At 46.9% G+C, this 25,180-nt stretch overlaps 17 non-coding genes and 3 pseudogenes across 17 annotated transcripts; 12 read left to right on the top strand and 8 right to left on the bottom strand.

The window, feature by feature from the left end:
- Positions 1-5,536: 5,536 nt before the first annotated feature.
- LOC134999368 (U1 spliceosomal RNA) lies at positions 5,537-5,699 on the bottom strand. Its single transcript, XR_010201476.1, has one exon. It is a non-coding gene; the product is annotated as a U1 spliceosomal RNA (small nuclear RNA).
- A 152-nt stretch (positions 5,700-5,851) lies between these two features.
- On the bottom strand, positions 5,852-6,015 carry LOC134999833 (U1 spliceosomal RNA). Its single transcript, XR_010201903.1, has one exon. It is a non-coding gene; the product is annotated as a U1 spliceosomal RNA (small nuclear RNA).
- A 675-nt stretch (positions 6,016-6,690) lies between these two features.
- LOC134999348 (U1 spliceosomal RNA) lies at positions 6,691-6,853 on the bottom strand. The gene has a single exon (XR_010201456.1). It is a non-coding gene; the product is annotated as a U1 spliceosomal RNA (small nuclear RNA).
- Positions 6,854-7,005: 152 nt separating this feature from the next.
- Positions 7,006-7,169, bottom strand: LOC134999744 (U1 spliceosomal RNA). The gene has a single exon (XR_010201818.1). It is a non-coding gene; the product is annotated as a U1 spliceosomal RNA (small nuclear RNA).
- Positions 7,170-7,762: 593 nt separating this feature from the next.
- On the bottom strand, positions 7,763-7,890 carry LOC134999465 (U1 spliceosomal RNA; annotated as a pseudogene).
- A 144-nt stretch (positions 7,891-8,034) lies between these two features.
- On the top strand, positions 8,035-8,150 carry LOC134999535 (U5 spliceosomal RNA). Its single transcript, XR_010201613.1, has one exon. It is a non-coding gene; the product is annotated as a U5 spliceosomal RNA (small nuclear RNA).
- A 270-nt stretch (positions 8,151-8,420) lies between these two features.
- On the top strand, positions 8,421-8,536 carry LOC134999550 (U5 spliceosomal RNA). Its single transcript, XR_010201628.1, has one exon. It is a non-coding gene; the product is annotated as a U5 spliceosomal RNA (small nuclear RNA).
- Positions 8,537-8,800: 264 nt separating this feature from the next.
- On the top strand, positions 8,801-8,916 carry LOC134999517 (U5 spliceosomal RNA). The gene has a single exon (XR_010201595.1). It is a non-coding gene; the product is annotated as a U5 spliceosomal RNA (small nuclear RNA).
- Positions 8,917-9,190: 274 nt separating this feature from the next.
- Positions 9,191-9,306, top strand: LOC134999523 (U5 spliceosomal RNA). The gene has a single exon (XR_010201601.1). It is a non-coding gene; the product is annotated as a U5 spliceosomal RNA (small nuclear RNA).
- Positions 9,307-9,581: 275 nt separating this feature from the next.
- LOC134999543 (U5 spliceosomal RNA) lies at positions 9,582-9,697 on the top strand. Its single transcript, XR_010201621.1, has one exon. It is a non-coding gene; the product is annotated as a U5 spliceosomal RNA (small nuclear RNA).
- A 274-nt stretch (positions 9,698-9,971) lies between these two features.
- LOC134999506 (U5 spliceosomal RNA) lies at positions 9,972-10,087 on the top strand. Its single transcript, XR_010201585.1, has one exon. It is a non-coding gene; the product is annotated as a U5 spliceosomal RNA (small nuclear RNA).
- Positions 10,088-10,362: 275 nt separating this feature from the next.
- On the top strand, positions 10,363-10,478 carry LOC134999574 (U5 spliceosomal RNA). Its single transcript, XR_010201652.1, has one exon. It is a non-coding gene; the product is annotated as a U5 spliceosomal RNA (small nuclear RNA).
- Positions 10,479-15,842: 5,364 nt separating this feature from the next.
- TRNAN-AUU (transfer RNA asparagine (anticodon AUU)) lies at positions 15,843-15,916 on the bottom strand. Its single transcript has one exon. It is a non-coding gene; the product is annotated as a tRNA-Asn (tRNA).
- A 1,304-nt stretch (positions 15,917-17,220) lies between these two features.
- Positions 17,221-17,384, top strand: LOC134999534 (U1 spliceosomal RNA). The gene has a single exon (XR_010201612.1). It is a non-coding gene; the product is annotated as a U1 spliceosomal RNA (small nuclear RNA).
- Positions 17,385-17,536: 152 nt separating this feature from the next.
- LOC135000009 (U1 spliceosomal RNA) lies at positions 17,537-17,678 on the top strand (annotated as a pseudogene).
- A 692-nt stretch (positions 17,679-18,370) lies between these two features.
- On the top strand, positions 18,371-18,534 carry LOC134999658 (U1 spliceosomal RNA). The gene has a single exon (XR_010201736.1). It is a non-coding gene; the product is annotated as a U1 spliceosomal RNA (small nuclear RNA).
- Positions 18,535-18,686: 152 nt separating this feature from the next.
- LOC135000008 (U1 spliceosomal RNA) lies at positions 18,687-18,828 on the top strand (annotated as a pseudogene).
- A 692-nt stretch (positions 18,829-19,520) lies between these two features.
- On the top strand, positions 19,521-19,684 carry LOC134999668 (U1 spliceosomal RNA). Its single transcript, XR_010201746.1, has one exon. It is a non-coding gene; the product is annotated as a U1 spliceosomal RNA (small nuclear RNA).
- Positions 19,685-22,988: 3,304 nt separating this feature from the next.
- On the bottom strand, positions 22,989-23,151 carry LOC134999407 (U1 spliceosomal RNA). The gene has a single exon (XR_010201510.1). It is a non-coding gene; the product is annotated as a U1 spliceosomal RNA (small nuclear RNA).
- A 152-nt stretch (positions 23,152-23,303) lies between these two features.
- On the bottom strand, positions 23,304-23,467 carry LOC134999877 (U1 spliceosomal RNA). Its single transcript, XR_010201944.1, has one exon. It is a non-coding gene; the product is annotated as a U1 spliceosomal RNA (small nuclear RNA).
- Between the last annotated feature and the right edge of the window lie 1,713 nt (positions 23,468-25,180).

Here is a 25,180-nt window from a genome sequence, read left to right as displayed (position 1 = left end):
TGATCTTCCTCAGTTGCCGTAAGAGGTTTTCATCTGTGTGCGTATTCTGGAAAGCGGTGATACAAAGCGTAGCCTGCCTAGGAAAGAGTTGGCGTTTGCGAGATGCTGCTACTGGTGCCGCCGCTGCTGTTCTTGCGGCGGGAGTCAATACATCTACCCAGTGGGCTGTCACAGTCATATAGTCCTGAGTCTGCCCTGCTCCACTTGTCCACATGTCCGTGGTTAAGTGGACATTGGGTACAACTGCATTTTTTAGGACACTGGTGAGTCTTTTTCTGAGGTCTGTGTACATTTTCGGTATCGCCTGCCTAGAGAAATGGAACCTAGATAGTATTTGGTACCGGGGACACAGTACCTCAATCAAGTCTATAGTTGGCTCTGAAGTAATGATGGATACCGGAACCACGTTTCTCACTGCCCAGGATGCCAAGGCCTCAGTTATCCGCTTTGCAGCAGGATGACTGCTGTGATATTTCATCTTCCTCGCAAAGGACTGTTGGACAGTCAATTGCTTGGTGGAAGTAGTAAAAGTGGTCTTACGACTTCCCCTCTGGGATGACCATCGACTCCCAGCAGCAACAACAGCAGCGCCAGCAGCAGTAGGCGTTACACTCAAGGATGCATCGGAGGAATCCCAGGCAGGAGAGAACTCGTCAGAATTGCCAGTGACATGGCCTGCAGGACTATTGGCATTCCTGGGGAAGGAGGAAATTGACACTGAGGGAGTTGGTGGGGTGGTTTGCGTGAGCTTGGTTACAAGAGGAAGGGATTTACTGGTCAGTGGACTGCTTCCGCTGTCGCCCAAAGTTTTTGAACTTGTCACTGACTTATGATGAATGCGCTGCAGGTGACGTATAAGGGAGGATGTTCCGAGGTGGTTAACGTCCTTACCCCTACTTATTACAGCTTGACAAAGGCAACACACGGCTTGACACCTGTTGTCCGCATTTCTGTTGAAATACTTCCACACCGAAGAGCTGATTTTTTTGGTATTTTCACCAGGCATGTCAATGGCCATATTCCTCCCACGGACAACAGGTGTCTCGCCGGGTGCCTGACTTAAACAAACCACCTCACCATCAGAATCCTCCTTGTCAATTTCCTCCCCAGCGCCAGCAACACCCATATTCTCCTCATCCTGGTGTACTTCAACACTGACATCTTCAATCTGACTATCAGGAACTGGACTGCGGGTGCTCCTTCCAGCACTTGCAGGGGGCGTGCAAATGGTGGAAGGTGCATGCTCTTCACGTCCAGTGTTGGGAAGGTCAGGCATCGCAACCGACACAATTGGACTCTCCTTGTGGATTTGTGATTTTGAAGAACGCACAGTTCTTTGCTGTGCTTTTGCCAGCTTAAGTCTTTTCATTTTTCTAGCGAGAGGCTGAGTGCTTCCATCCTCATGTGAAGCTGAACCACTAGCCATGAAGATAGGCCAGGGCCTCAGCCGTTCCTTGCCACTCCGTGTGGTAAATGGCATATTGGCAAGTTTACGCTTCTCCTCCGACGATTTTTATTTAGATTTTTGAGTCATTTTTTTACTGATCTTTTGTGTTTTGGATTTTACATGCTCTGTACTATGACATTGGGCATCGGCCTTGGCAGACGACGTTGATGGAATTTCATCGTCTCGGCCATGACTAGTGGCAGCAGCTTCAGCACGAGGTGGAAGTGGATCTTGATCTTTCCCTATTTTTGGAACCTCAACATTTTTGTTCTCCATATTTTAATAGGCACAACTAAAAGGCACCTCAGGTAAACAATGGAGATGGATGGATACTAGTATACTTATGGATGACGAGTGACTGACGACACAGAGGTAGCTACAGCCGTGGACTACCGTACTGCGTCTGCTAGTATAGAGATGATAATTAATGATATAAAAAAAATATATATATAACTACTGTAGGTATATATAATATAATGACGGACCTGGTGGACACTGTCAGCAGACTGCTAAACTACTAGTATGAAGAAGATAGAAAAAAACTTCCACCACAGGTAGGTAGGTATACAATTATGGACGAGCACTGACGACACAGAGATAGCCACAGCCGTGGCCTACCGTACTGCATCTGCTAGTATAGAGATGATAATTAATGATATAAAAAAAAATATATATATAACTACTGTAGGTATATATAATATAATGACGGACCTGGTGGACACTGTCAGCAGACTGCTAAACTACTAGTATGAAGAAGATAGAAAAAAAAAACCACCACAGTTAGGTATACAATTATGGACGAGTGACGACACAGAGGTAGGTACAGCCGTGGACTACCGTACTGCGTCTGCTAGTATAGATAATATACTAAATATATTACTACTGTAGGTATATAATATAATGACGGACCTGGTGGACACTGTCAGCAGACTCCTAAACTACTAGTATGAAGAAGATAGAAAAAAAAACCCCACCACAGGTAGGTATACAATTATGGACGAGCACTGACGACACAGAGGTAGGTACAGCCGTGGACTACCGTACTGCATCTGCTAGTATAGATAATATAATAAATATATTACTACTGTAGGTATATAATATAATGACGGACCTGGTGGACACTGTCAGCAGACTGCTAAACTACTAGTATGAAGAAGATAAAAAAAAAAACCCACCACAGGTAGGTAGGTATACAATTATGGACGAGCACTGACGACACAGAGATAGCCACAGCCGTGGACTACCGTACTGCGTCTGCTAGTATAGATAATATAATAAATATATTACTACTGTAGGTATATAATATAATGATGGACCTGGTGGACACTGTCAGTAGACTCCTAAACTACTAGTATGAAGAAGATAGAAAAAAAAAACCCACCACAGGTAGGTAGGTATACAATTATGGACGAGCACTGACGACACAGAGATAGCCACAGCCGTGGACTACCGTACTGCGTCTGCTAATATAGAGATGATAAAGATGAAAAAAAAAATATAACACTACTGCAGGTAAATATTTATATAATATATGTATGACGGACCTGCTGGACACTGTCAGCAGAATGCATTTATAGAATAAAAAAAAAACACCACAGGAGTGTTTAACTTTTTCAGGCAGACAATATACTGGTGGTCACACTGGCAGCAAAAGTGTGCACTGTACTCCTGCTATAACTGCTCCCCAGTCTCCCCCACAATTAAGCTGTGTGAGCAGTGAGCACTCAGCACAGTCAGATATACATAGATGATATATCATGCAGCACACTGAGGCTGAGCACAGATATGGTATGTGTATCGGTTTTTTTCAGGCAGAGAACGGATTATAAATAATAAAACTGGTGGTCACTATCAGCAAAACTCTGCACTACTGAGTACTCCTGACAAGTTCAACTGCTCCCCAAATTAGTAGTAAATCAAATGTCACTCGTCTCTATCTTCTAATCTAAACGGAGAGGACGCCAGCCACGTCCTCTCCCTATCAATCTCAATGCACGTGTGAAAATGGCGGCGACGCGCGGCTCCTTATATAGAATCCAAGTCTCGTGAGAATCCGACAGCGGGATGATGACGTTCGGGCGCGCTCGGGTTAACCGAGCAAGGCGAGAGGATCCGAGTCTGCTCGGACCCGAGCAAAAAAGGGTGAAGTTCGGGCGGGTTCGGATTCCGAGGAACCGAACCCGCTCATCTCTTATGGCCACCCAGCATGACGCCTCCCTTCTTGACCATGCTGTAATTGCAGTCGCACTGCAGTTCAGCGTGATCATAAAAAATGGTGTAGCCTCCTGCTGGTGCAGACTGTATGTGCGCGCAGGAAGCCGCCACCATTTTTGTGATCACAGCGGCTGAATGTGATGTCATACAGCTGCTGTGACCACGCCCCCTGTGTCTCCTCCATTGCAGACCCCATTTTGAAGCCTTGCCCCCGCACCGCTCCATCCCTGACTTGGAAATGGAGTGTTGCTGACCCCCCTCTCCCCCCCTGCCCCGATTGACAGGCAGCCCCGCAGAAAATGCAGGCACATGCGTATGCTCTTAGCAATTTTTGCAGTTGGATCACTTATTGTGATTGCAATCCAACCTGAATCAGGCCCTATTACCTATCACAATGCGCTGCGGGCAGTACAAAATTGGTTTAATATAGGAGAAAAACCCCCAGACCTGTGCTCCTTAACTGTACCTGGTGGCTAGTGGAGCGGCTGCCCAGTAATCAGTGTCCACGCCAGTGCACACACGGTCCACCCCCTACGGCCACGCTCCCCTTCATCAGCGGCCTCGTGATCCGGAAGGGCGGTGTGTGTGTGACTGACCTTAGGAAGAAACCGGAGCCTCCGCTGCAGTGACCCAGCAACCAGGGCACGGGAGTATACAGCGCCGCTGGGAGTGATGAAGCTGCAGTAAAGATGTCTATTAGACCTAGCCTGCTGCAGCCCTTGTAGATTCTCATAAAACAAGTTCTTCTTTTCTTGTCAAAATGAATAGCTAAGAATTGGCTTCCTGAGGCAGGCCCCTGTTAAGTGGCCTGCTACTGAAGGCACCAACTACAAACTGAGCTCCCTGTTCATGGAAGCGGGGTTATAGAGGAGGATGCGCTGAGCATCTTGGGAACAGTCAAAAGCTTTGAGTCGGTTGGTGCCTCAGATCAAGATCCTACTCTACACCCCAATGTGAATCCTTGTGGAGTCCTGTGTACCCCACAGAAGAAATTAATGTGTCACACCCATTGGCAGCAACCTTAGAATAGCTGCTGATGGGCACAATTGAGAAAGGAAGGGGGGGGGGACATTTGAATCCAGCACATAGATGCAAGTCAAATATGTAATTTGTACCTTCCTATTTTAAAATATAATGGATGAACTTCACCCTGTGAGAACAATCTTCATGATCAAGAGATCTCATATGCAAAATAAGTATGAGTTGGGATAGGGCTGGGGAGGGTGGCTGCTCGGGCAGCCCCTCCCCCATCAAGTTAAGGAGATTCAACTGAGGAAGCACAAGGGAACTCTCGTCTGGGGACAACAACTGCAGGGAGACCACATCTTTTCAGATGAACATGGGAGGGCGGAAGGCTGCCTAATACTGAAGCACCATCAAATATCAAACCATATGCAACAACTAGTACAAGCATTCCTGGGGGAAGGTCTGCAGCAGACAGATTTGCATACGGTGATGTCATCCAAGCAGTGGGCCAAAGTTGGCTGGAACCCTCATCTGCATATGAAAAGAGAAAAGGGGCATGCAGGGCATGGCGGCCTTTTGCGGTGCTTGGATGACCCCTAGTTCGCATTAAACACCCCCACCCTCCTTTGGTGTGGGGCTCATGTTGGCTATGCCCCAGCCCCTGAAGCATTCAAGCTGATTTCTTGCAGCAGCTGGGCACTGTAACAGCTCCAGAGCTGCTCTGTAAGGCAACTAAAAGGGTGTGGGCCCTGCAGCACTACCTGTAGTTCGCATTGTGCGTTGGAAGGCACAAAGTAAGCAGACGGGAGAAGTCAGGATAGTGCGCAAGGGCATAGAAGGGAGTGGCTCCAGAAAAGAGAAGTGGAAACAGACAGCAAACTAGGCTGGAGAGAGACCTGAGACAAAGAGATCTGAATTATACGAGAGCCGACCAGGGGAAACACAAATTATGCAATCAAGTTTCCCACATTTGGGGAAATCACAGGAGCAGCACACCCAGAGTGCAATGGGTGAGCCTTGCCCTGGGAGAAGCACCTTCATGATCATAGTATCTCACCTGGCAGGTAAGTAGGAGTTGGGCTAGAGCTGGGGAGGGTCACTGCTCGGGCACCCCCCTGTCAAGTGAAGGAGATCCAACTGAGGCAGCACAAGGGAACTCTCGAAAGAAGAACAAGGCTAGAGGAATATATGAGACAAAGAAATCTGACTTTTACCAGAGCTGACCAGAGGAAAACACAAACACAGTCCCCCACTACCACAAAAAATGCAGGCGAGTTTCCCACATTTGGGGAAATCACAGGGGTCAGCATACCCAGAATGCAATGAATGAACCTCACCCTGGGTGAACAATCTTCATGACCATGGTGTCTCCTATGCAAAATAAGTATGATTTGGGATAGGGCTGGGAGGGCCGCTGCTCAGGCACATCTCTGTCAAGTAAAGGAGATTCAACTGAGGCAGCACAAGGGAACTCTCATCTGGGGACAACAACTGCAGGGAGAACACATATTTTCAGATGAACATGGGAGGGCAGAAGGCTGCCTAATACTGAAGCACCCCCAAACAACAAACCAAATGCAACAACTAGTGCAAGCATTCCTGGGGCAAGGCCTGCAGCAGATGGATTTGCATATGGTGATGTCATCCAAGCAGTGGGTCAAAGTTGGCTTCAACCCTCATCTGCATATGAAAAGAGAAAAGGGGCGTGCAGGGCATGGCGGCCTTTTGCGGTGCTTGGATTACCCCTAGTTCGCATTAAACACCCCCACCCACCTTTGGTGTGGGGCTCATGTTGGCCATGCCCCATCTCCTGAAGCATTCAAGCTGATTTCTTGCAGCAGCTGGGCACTGTAACAGCTCCAGAGCTGCTCTTTAAGGCAAGTAAAAGATTGTGTGGGCCCTGCAGCACTACCTGTAGTTTGCATTGTGCATTGGAAGGCACAAAGTAAGCAGACGGGAGGAAAAGTCAGGATAGTGCACAAGGGTATAGAAGGGAGGGGCTCAAGATAAAAGAAGTGGAAACAGACAGCAAACTAGGCTGGAGAAAGACCTGAGACAAAGAGATCTGAATTATACGAGAGCCGACCAGAGGAAACACAAATTATGCAGTCAAGTGTCCCACATTTGGGGAAATCGTAGGAGCAGCACACCCAGAGTGCAATGGGTGAGCCTTGCCCTGGGTGAAGCACCTTCCTGATCATAGTATCTCACCTGGCAGGTAAGTAGGAGTTGGGCTAGAGCTGGGGAGGGTCGCTGCTCGGGCACCCCCCTGTCAAGTGAAGGAGATCCACCTGAGGCAGCACAAGGGAACTCTCGAAAGAAGAACAAGGCTAGAGGAAAATCTGAGACAAAGAAATCTGAGTTTTAACAGAGCTGACCAGAGGAAAGCACAAACACAGTCCCCCACTACCACAAATAATGCAGTCGAGTTTCCCACATTTGGGTAAATCACAGGGGTCAGCATACCCAAAATGCAATGAATGAACCTCACCCTGGGAGAACAATCTTCATGACCATGGTATCTCCTATGCAAAATAAGTATGATTTGGGATAGGGCTGGGGAGGGCCGCTGCTCATGCACATCTCTGTCAAGTAAAGGAGATTCAACTGAGGCAGCACAAGGGAACTCTCATCTGGGGACAACAACTGCAGGGAGAACACATATTTTCAGATGAACATGGGAGGGCAGAAGGCTGCCTAATACTGAAGCACCCCCAAACAACAAACCAAATGCAACAACTAGTGCAAGCATTCCTGGGGGAAGTTCTGCAGAAGACGGATTTGCATACGGTGATGTCATCCAAGCAGTGGGCCAAAGTTGGCTGGAACCCTCATCTGCATATGAAAAGAGAAAAGGGGTATGCAGGGCATGGCGGCCTTTTGCGGCGCTTGGATGACCCTTAGTTCGCATTAAACACCCCCACCCTCCTTCGGTGTGGGGCTCATGTTGGCCATGCCCCATCCCCTGAAGCATTCAAGCTGATTTCTTGCAGCAGCTTGGCACTGTATCAGCTCCAGAGCTGCTCTGTAAGGCAAGTAAAAGGGTGTGGGCCCTGCAGCACTACCTGTAGTTTGCATTGTGCATTGGAAGGCACAAAGTAAGCAGACAGGAGGAGAAGTCAGGATAGTGCACAAGGGTATAAAAGCGAGTTTCCCACATTTGGGAAAATCACAGGGGTCAGCATACCCAGAATGCAATGAATGAACCTCACCCTGGGAGAACAATCTTCATGACCATGGTATCTCCTATGCAAAATAAGTATGATTTGGGATAGGGCTGGGGAGGGCCGCTGCTCAGGCACATCTCTGTCAAGTAAAGGAGATTCAACTGAGGCAGCACAAGGGAACTCTCATCTGGGGACAACAACTGCAGGGAGAACACATATTTTCAGATAAAAATCTTGGTCATGCTCTGGTTTCTCTTCAGAACGAACAAATCTTTCGCCTTTTATTAAAGATTTCCGTGGAGAGGAGCAAAACCGAGTTTTATCTCAATTTTTGCATGCCCCATCTTTTTGGGGTTTCTTTTATCGGTTTAAAGATAGAATGAGTGTGCTTTAATGTAAGCTCATTTGCATAGAAATGACAGTAAATGTTTGTTTCTTTTCAAACAGAACTTTCTTGACCATGCTACTTGCTTGAAAGATCTGGGAGCACATGGAATACAGTACAAACCATGCTTATAGCAAGGAGAAGCCAGGTGAGAAATCTGCTTACTTTCAAGTTGGGCGCTCACTTTGATCTGAATGAGGACTGCTGGCACAGCATTTAGGCGACAGGTGGAATCTTGGTCATGCTCTGGTTTCTCTTCAGAACGAACAAATCTTTCGCCTTTTATTAAAGATTTCTGTGGAGAGGAGCAAAACTGAGTTTTATCTCAATTTTTGCATGCCCCATATTATTGGGGTTTCTTTTATCAGTTTCTTGTTAGCTTTAATGTAAGTTTATTTGCATAACAATGACTATAAATGTCTGTTTCTTTTCAAGCAGAACTTTCTTGACCATTCTAATTGCTTGAAAGATCTGGAAGCACATGGAAAAGAGTACAAACCATGCTTATAGCAAGGGGAAGCCTGGTGAGAAATCTGCTTTCTTTCTTTCAAATTGGGTGCTCACTTTGCGCTGAATGAGGACTGCTGGCATGGCACTCAGGCGACAGGTGGAATCTTAGTCATACTCTGGTTTCTCTTCAAAACGAACAGATCTTTCGCCTTTTACTAAAGATTTCCGTGGAGAGGAGCAAAACTGAGTTTTATCTCAATTTTTGCATGCTCCGTCTTATTGGGGTTTCTTTTATCGGTTTAAAGATAGAACGAGTGTGCTTTAATGTAAGCTCATTTGCATAGAAATGACAGTAAATGTTTGTTTCTTTTCAAACAGAACTTTCTTGACTATACTAAATGCTTGAAAGATCTGGGAGCACATGGAAAAGAGTACAAACCATGTTTATAGCAAGGGGAAGCCTGGTGAGAAATCTGCTTTCTTTCTTTCAAATTGGGTGCTCACTTTGAGCTGAATGAGGACTGCTGGCATGGCACTCAGGCGACAGGTGGAATCTTGGTCATGTTCTGGTTTCTCTTCAGAACGAACAAATCTTTCGCCTTTTACTAAAGATTTCCGTGGAGAGGAGCAAAACTGAGTTTTATCTCAATTTTTGCATGCCCCATCTTATTGGGATTTTATTTTATCGGTTTAAAGATAGAACGAGTGTGCTTTAATGTAAGCTCATTTGCATAGAAATGACAGTAAATGTTTGTTTCTTTTCAAACAGAACTTTCTTGACCACACTAATTGCTTGAAAGATCTGGGAGCACATGGAAAAGAGTACAAACCATGTTTATAGCAAGGGGAAGCCTGGTGAGAAATCTGCTTTCTTTCTTTCAAATTGGGTGCTCACTTTGAGCTGAATGAGGATTGCTGGCATGGCACTCAGGCGACAGGTGGAATCTTGGTCATGCTTTGGTTTCTCTTCAAAACGAACAGATCTTTCGCCTTTTACTAAAGATTTCCGTGGAGAGGAGCAAAACTGAGTTTTATCTCAATTTTTGCATGCTCCGTCTTATTGGGGTTTCTTTTATCGGTTTAAAGATAGAACGAGTGTGCTTTAATGTAAGCTCATTTGCATAGAAATGACAGTAAATGTTTGTTTCTTTTCAAACAGAACTTTCTTGACTATACTAATTGCTTGAAAGATCTGGGAGCACATGGAAAAGAGTACAAACCATGTTTATAGCAAGGGGAAGCCTGGTGAGAAATCTGCTTTCTTTCTTTCAAATTGGGTGCTCACTTTGAGCTGAATGAGGACTGCTGGCATGGCACTCAGGCGACAGGTGGAATCTTGGTCATGTTCTGGTTTCTCTTCAGAACGAACAAATCTTTCGCCTTTTACTAAAGATTTCCGTGGAGAGGAGCAAAACTGAGTTTTATCTCAATTTTTGCATGCCCCATCTTATTGGGGTTTTATTTTATCGGTTTAATGATAGAACGAGTGTGCTTTAATGTAAGCTCATTTGCATAGAAATGACAGTAAATGTTTGTTTCTTTTCAAACAGAACTTTCTTGACCACACTAATTGCTTGAAAGATCTGGGAGCACATGGAAAAGAGTACAAACCATGTTTATAGCAAGGGGAAGCCTGGTGAGAAATCTGCTTTCTTTCATTCAAATTGGGTGCTCACTTTCAGCTGAATGAGAACTGCTGGCATGGCACTCAGGCGACAGGTGGAATCTTGGTCATGCTCTGGTTTCTCTTCAGAACTAACAAATATTTCGCCTTTTATTAAAGATTTCCGTGGAGAGGAGCAAAACTGAGTTTTATCTCAATTTTTGCATGCCCCATATTATTGGGGTTTCTTTTATCAGTTTAAAGACAGAACGAGTGTGCTTTCTTGTTAGCTTTAATGTAAGTTTATTTGCATAACAATGACAGTAAATGTTGTTTCTTTTCAAACAGAACTTTCTTGACCATGCTACTTGCTTAAAGGTCTGGGAGCACATGGAAAACAGTACAAACCATGCAGTATCACAAGAGCCTTTATTTGATCTTTCATGAAGATAGAGCAGAATTGAGGACACGTCAACAATTTCTGCCGAAGGTGGTTCGCTTTCCACATGGTGCCTTTGGCCACTGACACCTTCGTTGAGTCAAAGTCTCTGGCTGTGGTCAGAACTTTGAAAATGTATGTCACCAGAACGGTTCAGATTAGGAAAACAGAGGCTCTGTTTGTCCTGTATGCTCCCAACAGGATTTGGTGTCCTGCTTCCATGCAGACCATTATGCGCTGGATCTGTGGTAAGATTCAGCATGCTCGTTCCACGGCAGGATTGCCGTTACTGAAGTAGGTGAAGACCCATTCTACTAGAAAGGTGGGTTCATCCTTGGCAGCTGGTCGGGGAGTCTCGGCATTGCAACTTTGCCGAGCAGCTATTTAGTAAACACTTTTGCTAAGCTTTACAAGTTTGATACCTTGGCTGATGATAACCTTAAGTTGGGTCATTCGGTGCTGCAGAGTCGTACGCACTCTCCCACCCGTTCAAGAGCTTTGGTATAACCCCATGGTTCTTAATGTGACCCCAGCATCCTCTAGGTCGTATGAGAAAATAGGATTTTAATACCTACCGGTAAATCCTTTTCTCTTAGTCTGTAGAGGATGCTGGGCACCCGTCCCAGTCCATACTGTGTCTGCAGTTATTACTTGTGGTTATACACATGTTGTGTTATGGTTCTGGTCAGCTTTTTGCTGCAATTGTTCATGCCGTTGGCTTGTGTTCTGTTGAATGCCACGTTCTGCGGCATGTTTAAGGTGTGAGCTGGTAAGATGCTCACCTTAGTTTAACAATAAATCCTTTCCTCGAAATGTCCGTCTCCCTGGGCACAGTTCCTATAACTGGAGTCTGGAGGAGGGGCATAGAGGGAGGAGCCAGTTCACACCCTTTGAAAGTCTTAAAGTGCCCATGTCTCTTGCGGATCCCGTCTATACCCCATGGTTCTTAATGTGATCCCAGCATCCTCTACGGACTAAGAGAAAAGAATGCCCTTGCGCACTATCCTGACTTCTCCTCCCGTCTGCTTACTTTGTGCCTTCCAACGCACAATGCGAACTACAGGTGGTGCTGCAGGGCCCACACCCTTTTACTTGCCTTACAGAACAGCTCTGGAGCTGTTACAGTGCCCAGCTGCTGCAAGAAATCAGCTTAAATGCTTCAGGGGATGGGGCATGGCCAACATGAGCCCCACACCAAAGGAGGGTGGGGGTGTTTAATGTGAACTAGGGGTCATCCAAGCACTGCAAAAGGCCGCCATGCCCTGCATGCCCCTTTTCTCTTTTCATATGCAGATGAGGGTTCCAGTCAACTTTGGCCCACTGCTTGGATAACATCACCGTATGCAAATCCGTCTGCTGCAGACCTTCCCCCAGGAATGCTTGTACTAGTTGTTGCATATGGTGCTTCAGTATTAGGCAGCCTTCCGCCCTCCCATGTTCATCTGAAAAGATGTGGTCTCCCTGCAGTTGTTGTCCCCAGACGAGAGTTCCCTTGTGCTTCCTCAGTTGAATCTCCTTAACTTGACGGGGGAGGTGCTGCCCGAGCAGCCCTCCCCAGCCCTATCCCAACTCATATTTATTTTGCATATGAGATCTCTTGATCATGAAGATTGTTCTCACAGGGTGAGGTTCATCCATTATATTTTAAAATAGGAAGGTACGAATTACATATTTGAATTGCATCTATGTGCTGGATTCAAATGTCCCCCCCCCCTTCCTTTCTCAATTGTGCCCGTCAGCAGCTATTCTAAGGTTGCTGCCAATGGGTGTGACACATTAATTTCTTCTGTGGGGTACACTGGACTCCACAAGGATTCACATTGGGGTGTAGAGTAGGATCTTGATCTGAGGCACCAACCGGCTCAAAGCTTTTGACTGTTCCCAAGAAGCTCAGTGCATTCTCCTCTATAACCCCGCTTCCATGAACAGGGAGCTCAGTTTGTAGTTGGTGCCTTCAGTAGCAGGCCACTTAACAGGGGCCTGCCTCAGGCAGCCTATTCTTAGCTATTAATTTTGACAAGAAAAGAAGAACTTGTTTTATGAGAATCTACAAGGGCTGCAGCAGGCTAGGTCTAATAGACATCTTTACTGCAGCTTCATCACTCCCAGCGGCGCTGTATACTCCCGTGCCCTGGTTGCTGGGTCACTGCAGCGGAGGCTCCGGTTTCATCCTAAGGTCAGTCACACACACACCACCCTTCCGGATCACGAGGCCGCTGCTGAAGGGGAGCGAGGCCGTAGGGGGTGGGCCGTGTGCGCACTGCGGTGGACACTGATTACTGGGCAGCCGCTCCACTAGCCACCAGGTACAGTTAAGGAGCACAGGTCTGGGGGTTTTTCTCCTATATTAACCCAATTTTGTACTGCCCGCAGCGCATTGTGATAGGTAATAGGGCCTGATTCAGGTTGGATTGCAATCACAATAAGCGATCCAACTGCAAAAATTGCTAAGAGCATACGCATGTGCCTGCATTTTCTGCGGCACCCCGCAGAGAATGTGATCGCCTCTGCCTGTCAATCGGGGCGGGGAAGGGGGGGAGAGGTGGGTCAGCAACACTCCATTTCCAAGTCAGGGATGGAGCGGTGCGGGGGCAAGGCTTCAAAATGGGGTCTGCAACGGAGGAGACACAGGGGGCGTGGTCACAGCGACTGTATGACATCACATTCAGCCGCTGTGATCACAAAAATGGTGGCGGCTTCCTGCGCGCACATACAGTCTGCACCAGCAGGAGCCTACACCATTTTTTATGATCACGCTGAACTGCAGTGCGACTGCAATTACAGCATGGTCAAGAAGGGAGGCGTCATGCTGGGTGGCCATGCCCTGTCACTTTGCAGGAGCCAGCACCGCTCACACACTAGTCCCCGGGTGCAGCCCCCAACCCCCGGGACACCCGGAGCAACAAAATGTAGATTCAGGCCACCAGGCCACGCCCCTACCTATGAAACCATGCCTCCTTTTTACCATTGCACTGCTTATCTGCGCGCACTGCATTACAATCTCCCTCGCCACCTCTCTGGGTGTCACCAGTGATAGTGACACCTCTGCCATGCTTGTAGCAGCTGGTCCTAAGATCTACGCCTCAAACCCTGAGTGTTTGCCCTTGTGACTTGTTGATCATCATAGCGAAGCAGATGCTTACAGAAAACTGCAGGGGCTTAGATTGAAAATAAAAAAATTGATAGGGTATAAGGTAGAGAGGAGCGGGTTCGGTTCTCCGAGAACCGAATTCCCCACGAACTCCACGTGGTTTACACTGGTCCGAGGCAGGCTCGGTTGTTCCCGCCTGACTCGGAAAACCTGAACAAGGGAAAATGTCATCATCCCGCTGTCGGATTCTCGCGAGATTCGGATTCCATATAAAGAGCTGCGCGTTGCTGCCATTTTTACTCGTGCATTGAAGAGAGAGCGGAGAGGACGTGGCTATGTTCTCTCAGTGGAAATCTCAATATCAGTGCTCAGTATCAGTGGTTACTTATTGCTGCTCAGTAATACTAGTAGTGTGTCTCTCCTGCTCAGTGTCAGTTCTCAGTAGTATCCTCATCAGTGCTCAGTATCACTGTTCATTGTCTTGTGCTGCATTGTGTTGCTCAGCATAATACAGTACATTACTAATAGTCCAGTGCTGCATCTTGCTGCTCAGTGTCAGTTCTAGTATCCTCATCAGTGCTCACTATCACTGCTCATTGCATTGTGGTGTTCTGTATACTACAATAACATAGTAATATAGTAACATAGTTTTTGAGGTTGAATAGAGGCAAATTGCCCATCGTGTTCAACCTGTTTTAAGTTGTGATGATTCTACATACTTGCTGAATAATGTTTTATGACTAGTTAGCTACTATAACTCATGTTACCCCCGGATTAACCATGTTGATATTTTAAGTATTATAACCTTGGATAGCTTTTTCATTCAGAAATGTATCCATTCCTTTTTTAAATCCAATTACAGAGTCCGCCATTACCACCTTCCCTGGCAGGGAATTCCACATCCTGATTGCCCTAACAGTGAAGAAACCTTTCCTCCATTGCGTTCTGAACTTTCCTCCAGTCACAGCGAGTGACCACGTGTTCTTTTAATAAATAATTCCTCTGATAACTCTTTGTTATGTATCTTTACATATTTGAAGATATTAATAATATCTCCTCTTAGGCACCTCTTTTCTAGTGTATAAATATTCAGCCTAGTAAGTCTTTCCTTATAGTCCAGTACTTTAAGGCCTTTAATCAATTTAGTCTTCAGGATCTCTGACACTTCCATGAGCAGCAGAGTAGTGCAATGGAAGCATGCTGGGCCCATAACCCAGAGGTCGATTGATCGAAACTATCCTCTGCTATGTGCATTTTTTTTTTTATAATTAAAGTAATCAAAAACTGGGATTGATATTTTGGCACTTTTATTTTTACTTAAAGTACAATAACTTTTATCATTTTAATTTGTTTTAATAGTATATTGACAGCATTGTTTTCTTTAAAAAATCCACTTAATTTTCTTTACCCTATTACTGAAATGGTAATTGACAAAAACAAACTACATTGTCACCAGAAGAGCAATGCAAAATGTACAAGTGATATATGAAAATCATCTTCCATCTTGAATTTCAATGATGCATTGGGACAACAATTTGTGAGAAACATCTTCACCCATAAAGAAAGATTTTCTTAATTCCTTACCTGTGTGCTGATTAGATATCACCTTGTTTTCACATTAAACAGACTTCCCCATGAGGAAGCAGCAAGGATGCAGTGACGTTTCCTGGTGTCAACCTGTATTATTTCAGTAGACATTGAAATGAGGATGCATCTTTGATGCCTTTCCAATGAAGCAAGTTTAATTCAGTAATAGGTGAAAAACCATTCCTACAAAGGTGTTAATCAGAGACTTGGCTTTGTGGACACTTTTCAGAGAGCAAATTTGTTAGCATAAACATAAAATCAGAAAATGAAGAGCTGTTTAATCACTCAATTGGACTTTTCTGCCAGCATAATTTTTTTTCTCTGCAACTCACTGCTAAATTGTGCTTCCTAGCTGTTTTTTTATAAAATCACTTAATCAAATCTAACTCTGATTACATCAGAGAAGGCCAGGTACCCTACACCATAAGGGGGGTTTTTGAAATTTTGACTTGTCTACTTAAAGATCACCAAAATCTGATTACAAGGTCAATTACATCCCTGGGTGGGATTGAACCACCAACCTTTTGGTTAATAGCCAAACATGCTAACCGATTGCGCCACAGAGACACCTTGCGAAAGTCAATACTGACAAAGGCTAATAAGCATTCATCTAGAACGTTTCCTAGAAAAACTTTAAAAAGTCAATAATCTGGAGAATTTTTGTAAGAAACACATTGGTACTTTCCCATGATGAGTGAGTGCTTCAGGATTTCTTGCACTTACATGGGCTATTAACCAAAAGGTTGGTGGTTCAATCCCACCCAGGGATGTAATTGACCTTGTCATCAGATTTTGGTGATCTTTAAGTAGACAAGTCAAAATTTCAAACCCCCTCTTATGGTGTAGGGTACCTGGCCTTCTCTGACGTAATCAGAGTTAGATTTAATTAAGTGATTTTATAAAAAACAGCTAGGAAGCACAATTTAGCAGTGGGTTGCAGAGAAAAAAATAACATTTTAAACCTACCGGTAATTTTTTTCTCTCGTAGTCCGTAGAGGATGATGGGGACTCCGTAAGGACCATGGGGGATAGACGGGCCCCGCAGCAGACATGGGCACTTTAAGAAAGACTTTAGATCTGGGTGTGCACTGGCTCCTCCCTCTATGCCCCTCCTCCATACCTCAGTTAGAGAAACTGTGCCCAGAGGAGACGGACAGTACGAGGAAAGGATTTTTGTTAATCCAAGGTCAAGATTCATACCAGCCACACCAATCACACCGTATAACTTGTGATATACTACCCAGTTAACAGTATGAAAACAACATAGCATCAGTCCAAGACCGATGAAAACTAACATATAACCCTTATGTAAGCAATAACTATATACAAGTCTTGCAGAAGTAGACCGCACTTGGGACGGGCACCCAGCATCCTCTACGGACTACGAGAAAAAGATTTACCGGTAGGTTTAAAATCTTATTTTCTCTTACGTCCTAGAGGATGCTGGGGACTCCGTAAGGACCATGGGGATTATACCAAAGCTCCCAAACGGGCAGGAGAGTGCGGATGACTTTGCAGCACCGATTGAGCAAACAGGAGGTCCTCCTCAGCCAGGGTATCAAACTTATAGAACTTTGCAAAGGTGTTTGAACCAACTTTGACCCACTGCTTGGATGACATCACCATATGCAAATCCATCTGCGGCAGGCCTTCCCCCAGGAATGCTTGCACTAGTTGTTGCATTTGGTTTGTTGTTTGGGGGTGCTTCAGTATTAGGCAGCCTTCTGCCCTCCCATGTTCATCTGAAAATATGTGTTCTCCCTGCAGTTGTTGTCCCCAGATGAGAGTTCCCTTGTGCTGCCTCAGTTGAATCTCCTTTACTTGACAGAGATGTGCCTGAGCAGCGGCCCTCCCCAGCCCTATCCCAAATCATACTTATTTTGCATAGGAGATACCATGGTCATGAAGATTGTTCTCCCAGGGTTAGGTTAATTCATTGCATTCTGGGTATGCTGACCCCTGTGATTTCCCCAAATGTGGGAAACTCAACTGCATTATTTGTGGTAGTGGGGGACTGTGTTTGTGCTTTCCTCTGGTCAGCTCTGGTAAAAGTCAGATTTCTTTGTCTCAGATCTTCCTCTAGCCTTGTTCTTCTTTCGAGAGTTCCCTTGTGCTGCCTCAGTTGGATCTCCTTCACTTGACAGGGGGGTGCCCGAGCAGCGACCCTCCCCAGCTCTAGCCCAACTCCTACTTACCTGCCAGGTGAGATACTATGATCATGAAGATGCTTCTCCCAGGGCAAGGCTCACCCATTGCACTCTGGGTGTGCTGCCCCTGCGATTTCCCCAAATGTGGGAAACTTGACTGCATAATTTGTGTTTCCCCTGGTCGGCTCTCATATAATTCAGATCTCTTTGTCTCAGGTCTCTCTCCAGCCTAGTTTGCTGTCTGTTTCCACTTCTTTTTTCTTGAGCCCCTCCCTTCTATACCCTTGTGCACTATCCTGACTTCTCCCGTCTGCTTACTTTGTGCCTTCCAACGCACAATACAAACTACAGGTAGTGCTGCAGGGCCCACACCCTTTTACTTGCTTTACAGAGCAGCTCTGGAGCTGTTACAGTGCCCAGCTGCTGCAAGAAATCAGCTTGAATGCTTCAGGGGCTGGGGCATAGCCAACATGAGCCCCACACCGAAGGAGGGTGGAGGTGTTTAATGCGAACTAGGGGTCATCCAAGCGCCGCAAAAGGCCGCCATGCCCTGCACACCCCTTTATTCTTTTCATATGCAGACGAGGGTTGAAGCCAACTTTGACCCACTGCTTGGATGACATCACCATATTCAAATCCATCTGCTGCAGGCCTTCCCCCAGGAATGCTTGCACTAGTTGTTGCATTTGGTTTGTTGTTTGGGGGTGCTTCAGTATTAGGCAGCCTTCTGCCCTCCCATGTTCATCTGAAAATATGTGTTCTCCCTGCAGTTGTTGTCCCCAGATGAGAGTTCCCTTGTGCTGCCTCAGTTGAATCTCCTTTACTTGACAGAGATGTGCCTGAGCAGCGGCCCTCCCCAGCCCTATCCCAAATCATACTTATTTTGCATAGGAGATACCATGGTCATGAAGATTGTTCTCCCAGGGTTAGGTTCATTCATTGCATTCTGGGTATGCTGACCCCTGTGATTTCCCCAAGTGTGGGAAACTCAACTGCATTATTTGTGGTAGTGGGGGACTGTGTTTGTGCTTTCCTCTGGTCAGCTCTGGTAAATGTCAGATTTCTTTGTCTCAGATCTTCCTCTAGCCTTGTTCTTCTTTCGAGAGTTCCCTTGTGCTGCCTCAGTTGGATCTCCTTCACTTGACAGGGGGGTGCCCGAGCAGCGACCCTCCCCAGCTCTAGCCCAACTCCTACTTACCTGCCAGGTGAGATACTATGATCATGAAGATGCTTCTCCCAGGGCAAGGCTCACCCATTGCACTCTGGGTGTGCTGCCCCTGCGATTTCCCCAAATGTGGGAAACTTGACTGCATAATTTGTGTTTCCCCTGGTCGGCTCTCATATAATTCAGATCTCTTTGTCTCAGGTCTCTCTCCAGCCTAGTTTGCTGTCTGTTTCCACTTCTTTTTTCTTGAGCCCCTCCCTTCTATACCCTTGTGCACTATCCTGACTTCTCCCATCTGCTTACTTTGTGCCTTCCAACGCACAATGCAAACTACAGGTAGTGCTGCAGGGCCCACACCCTTTTACTTGCTTTACAGAGCAGCTCTGGAGCTGTTACAGTGCCCAGCTGCTGCAAGAAATCAGCTTGAATGCTTCAGGGGCTGGGGCATAGCCAACATGAGCCCCACACCGAAGGAGGGTGGAGGTGTTTAATGCGAACTAGGGGTCATCCAAGCGCCGCAAAAGGCCGCCATGCCCTGCACACCCCTTTTTTCTTTTCATATGCAGACGAGGGTTGAAGCCAACTTTGACCCACTGCTTGGATGACATCACCATATGCAAATCCATCTGCTGCAGGCCTTCCCCCAGGAATGCTTGCACTAGTAGTTGCATTTGGTTCGTTGTTTGGGGGTGCTTCAGTTTTAGGCAGCCTTCTGCCCTCCCATGTTCATCTGAAAATATGTGTTCTCCCTGCAGTTGTTGTCCCCAGATGAGAGTTCCCTTGTGCTGCCTCAGTTGAATCTCCTTTACTTGACAGAGATGTGCCTGAGCCGCGGCCCTCCCCAGCCCTATCCCAAATCATACTTATTTTGCATAGGAGATACCTTGGTCATGAAGATTGTTCTCCCAGGGTGAGGTTCATTCATTGCATTCTGGGTATGCTGACCCCTGTGATTTCCCCAAATGTGGGAAACTCGACTGCATTATTTGTGGTAGTGGGGGACTGTGTTTGTGCTTTCCTCTGGTCAGCTCTGGTAAAAGTCAGATTTCTTTGTCTCAGATCTTCCTCTAGCCTTGTTCTTCTTTCGAGAGTTCCCTTGTGCTGCCTCAGTTGGATCTCCTTCACTTGACAGGGGGTGCCCAAGCAGCAATCCTCCACAGCTCTAGCCCAACTCCTACTTACCTGCCAGGTGAGATACTATGATCTTCACTGTTAGGGCAATCAGGATGTGGAATTCCCTGCCAGGGAAGGTGGTAATGGCGGACTCTGTAATTGGATTTAAAAAAGGAATGGATACATTTCTGAATGAAAAAGCTATCCAAGGTTATAATACTTAAAATATCAACATGGTTAATCCGGGGGTAACATGAGTTGTAGTAGTTAACTAGTCATAAAACATTATTCAGCAAGTATGTAGAATCATCACAACTTAAAACAGGTTGAACACGATGGGCAATTTGCCTCTTTTCAACCTCAAAAACTATATTACTATATGTTACTATATTACTATGTTACTGTAGTATACAGAACACCACAATGTAATGAGCAGTGATAGTGAGCACTGATGAGGATACTAGAACTGACACTGAGCAGCAAGATGCAGCACTGGACTATTAGTAATGTACTGTAGTATGCTGAGCACCACAATGCAGCACAAGACAATGAGCAGTGATACTGAGCACTGATGAGGATACTACTGAGAACTGACACTGAGCAGGAGAGACACACTAATAGTATTACTGAGCAGCAATAAGTAACCACTGATACTGAGCACTGATATTGAGATTTCCACTGAGAGAACATAGCCACGTCCTCTCCGCTCCCTCTTCAATGCACGAGTAAAAATGGCGGCAACGCGCAGCTCTTTATATGAAATCCGAATCTCGCGAGAATCCGACAGCGGGATGATGACATTTTCCCTTGTTCAGGTTTTCCGAGTCAGGCGGGAACAACCGAGCCTGCCTCGGACCAGTGTAAACCACGTGGAGTTCGTGGGGAATTCGGTTCTCGGAGAACCGAACCCGCTCCTCTCTACCTTATACCCATATATTTTTTTATTTTCAATCTAAGCCCCTGCAGTTTTCTGTAAGCATCTGCTTCGCTATGATGATCAACAAGTCACAAGGGCAAACACTCAGGGCTTGAGGCGTAGATCTTAGGACCAGCTGCTACAAGCATGGCAGAGGTGTCACTATCACTGGTGACACCCAGAGAGGTGGCGAAGGAGATTGTAATGCAGTGCGCGCAGATAAGCAGCGCAATGGTAAAAAGGAGGCATGGTTTCATAGGTAGGGGCGTGGCCTGGTGGCCTGAGTCTACATTTTGTTGCTCCGGGTGTCCCGGGGGTTGGGGGCTGCACCCGGGGACTAGTGTGTGAGCGGTGCTGGCTCCTGCACAGTGACAGGACATGGCCACCCAGCATGACGCCTCCCTTCTTGACCAATCTGTAATTGCAGTCGCACTGCAGTTCAGCGTGATCATAAAAAATGGTGTAGCCTCCTGCTGGTGCAGGCTGTATGTGCGCGCAGGAAGCCGCCACCATTTTTGTGATCACAGCGGCTGAATGTGATGTCATACAGCCGCTGTGACCACGCCCCCTGTGTCTCCTCCGTTGCAGACCCCATTTTGAAGCCTTGCCCCCGCACCGCTCCATCCCTGACTTGGAAATGGAGTGTTGCTGACCCCCCTCTCCCCCCCTGCCCCGATTGACAGGCAGAGGCGATCGCATTCTCTGCGGGGTGCCGCAGAAAATGCAGGCACATGCGTATGCTCTTAGCAATTTTTGCAGTTGGATCGCTTACTGTGATTGCAATCCAACCTGAATCAGGCCCTATTACCTATCACAATGCGCTGCGGGCAGTACAAAATTGGTTTAATATGGGAGAAAAAACCCCAGACCTGTGCTCCTTAACTGTACCTGGTGGCTCGTGGAGCGGCAGCCCAGTAATCAGTGTCCACGCCAGTGCGCACACGGTCCACCCCCTACGGCCACGCTCCCCTTCATCAGCGGCCTCGTGATCCGGAAGGGCGGTGCGTGTGTGACTGACCTTAGGAAGAAACCGGAGCCTCCGCTGCAGTGACCCAGCAACCAGGGCACGGGAGTATACAGCGCCGCTGGGAGTGATGAAGCTGCAGTAAAGATGTCTATTAGACCTAGCCTGCTGCAGCCCTTGTAGATTCTCATAAAAAAAGTTCTTATTTTCTTGTCAAAATTAATAGCTAAGAATAGGCTGCCTGAGGCAGGCCCCTGTTAAGTGGCCTGCTACTGAAGGCACCAACTACAAACTGAGCTCCCTGTTCATGGAAGCGGGGTTATAGAGGAGAATGCGCTGAGCATCTTGGGAACAGTCAAAAGCTTTGAGCCGGTTGGTGCCTCAGATCAAGATCCTACTCTACACCCCAATGTGAATCCTTGTGGAGTCCAGTGTACCCCACAGAAGAAATTAATGTGTCACACCCGTTGGCAGCAACCTTAGAATAGCTGCTGACGGGCACAATTGAGAAAGGAAGGGGGGGGGGACATTTGAATCCAGCACATAGATGCAATTCAAATATGTAATTTGAACCTTCCTATTTTAAAATATAATGGATGAACTTCACCCTGTGATAACAATCTTCATGATATAGAGATCTCATATGCAAAATAAGTATGAGTTGGGATAGGGCTGGGGAGGGTGGCTGCTCGGGCAAGCCCCTCCCCCGTCAAGTTAAGGAGATTCAACTGAGGAAGCACAAGGGAACTCTCGTCTGGGGACAACAACTGCAGGGAGACCACATTTTTTCAGATGAACATGGGAGGGCGGAAGGCTGCCTAATACTGAAGCACCATCAAATATCAAACCATATGCAATAACTAGTACAAGCATTCCTGGGGGAAGGTCTGCAGGAGACGAATTTGCATACGGTGATGTCATCCAAGCAGTGGGCCAAAGTTGGCTGGAACCCTCATCTGCATATGAAAAGAGAAAAGGGTTATGCAGGGCATGGCGGCCTTTTGCGGCGCTTGGATGACCCCTAGTTCGCATTAAACACCTCCACCCTCCTTCGGTGTGGGGCTCATGTTGGCTATGCCCCAGCCCCTGAAGCATTCAAGCTGATTTCTTGCAGCAGCTGGGCACTGTAACAGCTCCAGAGCTGCTCTGTAAGGCAAATAAAAGGGTGTGGGCCCTGCAGCACTACCTGTAGTTCGCATTGTGCGTTGGAAGGCACAAAGTAAGCAGACGGGAGAAGTCAGGATAGTGCGCAAGGGCATAGAAGGGAGCGGCTCAAGAAAAGAGAAGTGGAAACAGACAGCAAACTAGGCTGGAGAGAGACCTGAGACAAAGAGATCTGAATTATACGAGAGCCGACCAGGGGAAACACAAATTATGCAGTCAAGTTTCCCATATTTGGGGAAATCGCAGGGGCAGCACACCCAGAGTGCAATGGTTGAGCCTTGCCCTGGGAGAAGCACCTTCAAGATCATAGTATCTCACCTGGCAGGTAAGTAGGAGTTGGGCTAGAGCTGGGGAGGGTCGCTGCTCGGGCACCCCCCTGTCAAGTGAAGGAGATCCAACTGAGGCAGCACAATGGAACTCTCGAAAGAAGAACAAGGCTAGAGGAAGATCTGAGACAAAGAAATCTGACTTTTACCAGAGCTGACCAGCGGAAAACACAAACACAGTCCCCAACTACCACAAATAATGCAGGCGAGTTTCCCACATTTGGGTAAATCACAGGGGTCAGCATACCCAGAATGCAATGAATGAACCTCACCCTGGGTGAACAATTTTCATGACCATGGTGTCTCCTATGCAAAATAAGTATGATTTGGGATAGGGCTGGGGAGGGCCGCTGCTCAGGCACATCTCTGTCAAGTAAAGGAGATTCAACTGAGGCAGCACAAGGGAACTCTCATATGGGGACAACAACTGCAGGGAGAACACATATTTTCAGATGAACATGGGAGGGCAGAAGGCTGCCTAATACTGAAGCACCCCCAAACAACAAACCAAATGCAACAACTAGTGCAAGCATTCCTGGGGGAAGGCCTGCAGCAGATGGATTTGCATATGGTGATGTTATCCAAGCAGTGGGTCAAAGTTGGCTTCAACCCTCATCTGCATATGAAAAGAGAAAAGGGGCGTGCAGGGCATGGCGGCCTTTTGCGGTGCTTGGATGACCCCTAGATCGCATTAAACACCCCCACCCTCCTTTGGTGTGGGGCTCATGTTGGCCATGCCCCATCCCATGAAGCATTCAAGCTGATTTCTTGCAGCAGCTGGGCACTGTAACAGCTCCAGAGCTGCTCTGTAAGGCAAGTAAAAGGGTGTGGGCCCTGCAGCACTACCTGTAGTTTGCATTGTGCATTGGAAGGCACAAAGTAAGCAGACGGGAGGAGAAGTCAGGATAGTGCACAAGGGTATAGAAGTCAGGATAGTGCACAAGGGTATAGAAGCACCTTCCTGATTATAGTATCTCACCTGGGTGTGCTGCCCCTGCGATTTCCCCAAATGTGGGAAACTTGACTGCATAATTTGTGTTTCCCCTGGTCGGCTCTCATATAATTCAGATCTCTTTGTCTCAGGTCTATCTCCAGCCTAGTTTGCTGTCTGTTTCCACTTCTTTTTTCTTGAGCCCCTCCCTTCTATACCCTTGTGGACTATCCTGACTTCTCCTCCTGTCTGCTTACTTTGTGCCTTCCAATGCACAATGCAAACTACAGGTAGTGCTGCAGGGCCCACACCCTTTTACTTGCCTTACAGAGCAGCTCTGGAGCTGTTACAGTGCCAAGCTGCTGCAAGAAATCAGCTTGAATGCTTCAGGGGCTGGGGCATGGCCAACATGAGCCCCACACCGAAGGAGGGTGGGGGTGTTTAATGCGAACTAAGGGTCATCCAAGCGCCGCAAAAGGCCGCCATGCCCTGCATACCCCTTTTCTCTTTTCATATGCAGATGAGGGTTCCAGCCAACTTTGGCCCACTGCTTGGATGACATCACTATATGCATATCCGTCTTCTGCAGACCTTCCCCCAGGAATGCTTGTACTAGTTGTTGCATTTGGTTTGTTGTTTGGGGGTGCTTCAGTATTAGGCAGCCTTCTGCCCTCCCATGTTCATCTGAAAATATGTGTTCTCACTGCAGTTGTTGTCCCCAGATGAGAGTTCCCTTGTGCTGCCTCAGTTGAATCTCCTTTACTCTAAAACTTGTAAAACTTAGCAAAAGTGTTTACTAAATAGCTGCTCGGCAAAGTTGCAATGCCGAGACTCCCCGACCAGCTGCCCAGGATGAACCCACCTTTCTAGTAGAATGGGTCTTCACCTAATTCAGTAACGGCAATCCTGCCGTGGAATGAGCATGCTGAATCTTACCACAGATCCAGCGCATAATTGTCTACATGGAAGCAGGACACCCAATCCTGTTGGGAGCATACAGGACAAACAGAGCCTCTGTTTTCCTAATCTGAACCGTTCTGGTGACATAAATTTTCAAAGTTCTGACCACAGCCAGAGACTTTGACTCAACGAAGGTGTCAGTGGC

The sequence above is a fragment of the Pseudophryne corroboree genome, unplaced genomic scaffold, assembly GCF_028390025.1.
Source record: "Pseudophryne corroboree isolate aPseCor3 unplaced genomic scaffold, aPseCor3.hap2 scaffold_150, whole genome shotgun sequence".
Lineage (NCBI taxonomy): Eukaryota > Metazoa > Chordata > Amphibia > Anura > Myobatrachidae > Pseudophryne > Pseudophryne corroboree.
Note: the sequence above shows the minus strand (reverse complement) of the source record. Positions and strands in the feature narration are given on the sequence as shown.